The sequence below is a fragment of the Electrona antarctica genome, assembly GCF_951216825.1.
Source record: "Electrona antarctica genome assembly, contig: scaffold_1172, whole genome shotgun sequence".
NCBI lineage: Eukaryota > Metazoa > Chordata > Actinopteri > Myctophiformes > Myctophidae > Electrona > Electrona antarctica.
The window spans coordinates 17155-19737 of record NW_027638641.1 but is presented as its reverse complement, the minus strand read 5'-3'; the positions used below and the strand labels follow the sequence as shown (position 1 = coordinate 19737).

The following is a 2583-nucleotide window of genomic DNA, read 5'->3' as shown; positions in this document are numbered from 1 at the left end:
AAGAGTCTGGGACGTGTGGAGCGTTGTCCAGGGTGTTTTAGAGAAGGGAGAAGAGTCTGGGACGTGTGGAGCGTTGTCCAGGGTGTTTTAGAGAAGGGAGAAGAGTCTGGGACGTGTGGAGCGTTGTCCAGGGTGTTTTAGAGAAGGGAGACGAGTCTGGGACGCGTGGAGCGTTGTCCGGGGTGTTTTAGAGAAGGGAGAAGAGTCTGGGACGCGTGGAGCGTTGTCCAGGGTGTTTTAGAGAAGGGAGAAGAGTCTGGGACGCGTGGAGCGTTGTCCGGGGTGTTGGTGTTTTAGAGAAGGGAGAAGAGTCTGGGACGCGTGGAGCGTTGTCCAGGGTGTTTTAGAGAAGGGAGAAGAGTCTGGGACGCGTGGAGTGTTGTCCAGGGTGTTTTAGAGAAGGGAGACGAGTCTGGGACGCGTGGAGCGTTGTCCGGGGTGTTTTAGAGAAGGGAGAAGAGTCTGGGACGCGTGGAGCGTTGTCCGGGGTGTTTTAGAGAAGGGAGAAGAGTCTGGGACGCGTGGAGCGTTGTCCGGGGTGTTTTAGAGAAGGGAGAAGAGTCTGGGACGCGTGGAGCGTTGTCCAGGGTGTTTTAGAGAAGGGAGAAGAGTCTGGGACGCGTGGAGCGTTGTCCATGGTGTTTTAGAGAAGGGAGACGAGTCTGGGACGTGTGGAGCGTTGTCCAGGGTGTTTTAGAGAAGGGAGACGAGTCTGGGACGCGTGGAGCGTGGTCCAGGGTGTTTTAGAGAAGGGAGAAGAGTCTGGGACGCGTGGAGCGTTGTCCAGGGTGTTTTAGAGAAGGGAGAAGAGTCTGGGACGCGTGGAGCGTTGTCCAGGGTGTTTTAGAGAAGGGAGACGAGTCTGGGACGCGTGGAGCGTTGTCCAGGGTGTTTTAGAGAAGGGAGAAGAGTCTGGGACGCGTGGAGCGTTGTCCAGGGTGTTTTAGAGAAGGGAGAAGAGTCTGGGACGTGTGGAGCGTTGTCCAGGGTGTTTTAGAGAAGGGAGAAGAGTCTGGGACGTGTGGAGCGTTGTCCAGGGTGTTTTAGAGAAGGGAGAAGGTTATGTCCTTACGGTGGAGAATGAACTTCTGTACCCTCTCTCTCCCCTCCTCCTCTCTCCCCTCCTCCTCTCTCCCCCCCCCCCTCCAGATCTTCTGGTACCGTCAGGGCGACTTGGAGCCAAAGTTCCGGAACCTCATCTACTACAAGCTGGCCTGTGTGGTTCTGCTGTGTCTGTGTGCTAACCTCTACTTTCATGGAGTCACGTAGGGCGAGAGACCTCGACTTCCATGGAGTCACGTAGAGAGAGAGAGAGAGAGAGAGAGACCTCGACTTCCATGGAGTCACGGAGAGAGAGAGAGAGAGAGAGAGAGACATCTACTTCCATGGAGTCACGTAGAGAGAGAGAGAGAGAGAGAGAGAGAGAGACATCTACTTCCATGGAGTCACGTAGGGCGAGAGACCTCTACTTCCATGGAGTTACAGAGAGAGAGAGAGAGAGATGTTTTAGCCACAGACCAAAGACTGAACAATGGTTTATTACCACCCACACACACACACACACACACACACACACACACACACACACACACACACACACACACACACACACACACACACACAAAACCCACATTTTTAAAACACACCTTCACCAGCGGGACCAACGAGGACGCCCCCCCCCCCCCAAGCCAACGACCAATGGGCACGTCCGAAACCTCCAAACCAACGACCAACGGACACTCGAAAACCTCAAGTTTCACCACGAATTAAAATCTCTGCCAAACGACGTATTGTGACACATATGTGATGTATTGTGATGCGTTTTTAACAGTGAGCGACACATGGATTTCATTGGCTATCGCTGCCGTTCGCCGGTGGTCGCCACTAGGGGTCCCCACAGGCAAATAAATATTGCACTTACGGGATAATTGGTCTGGCTGTTAAAATGCACTGCCAGCGGGTTTCCGTGTTCCCATTTAAGCCTGACGTTGAAATTTAAAAATAAATGTCTTCAGAATCCTGACAGTTTTCTGAAAAACCTTATGTTTCTGTATCAGTGGTGCTCAATATTTCATGTCAAGGACCCCAAAAATGATATGTAATATGCCTCCGCCCCCCCCATCTGAAAGTATGTTGTTCCAGGGACCCCCCCCCCAGAAGCAAAGATTTGAGTTAAAATGTTCACTCTGTAACAAAATATATATTCAAAGATTTGAGGCACATTTTCACGATTTTTCAAAAATAGCAGATCTACAAGCTCATAGCGCGGCACTCGGTGGCGCGCTATGAGCTTGTAGGTCTGCTATTTTTCAATAGCTAAAGCATAACATAATGCTCAAAACACCAAAAGGGCCCAGAATGCGTTAAGCATTATGTTATACTTTAGCTGTTGAAAAGTGCAAAATCATTCAATATTATATTCTTTCACAGCGAACGTTTTTTTTTTTTTTATTATTTTTTTCAACTCAAATCTTTGCTCCTGGAACAACGTATTTTCCAGATGGGAGGTCGACGACGGACGATTTACGGATCATTTTTAGGGTCCTTGACATGAAATAAATGTCGAGGACATTTCGTTGTACT

The 2583-nt window shown here is 50.1% G+C and overlaps 1 long non-coding RNA gene across 1 annotated transcript; it reads left to right on the top strand.

Annotated features, from left to right (window-relative positions):
• Positions 1 to 1242: 1242 nt before the first annotated feature.
• LOC306917874 lies at positions 1243 to 1540 on the top strand. The gene is made up of 2 exons (XR_013789262.1): positions 1243 to 1299; positions 1414 to 1540. It is a non-coding gene; the product is annotated as an uncharacterized lncRNA (long non-coding RNA).
• The last annotated feature ends 1043 nt before the right edge of the window (positions 1541 to 2583 follow it).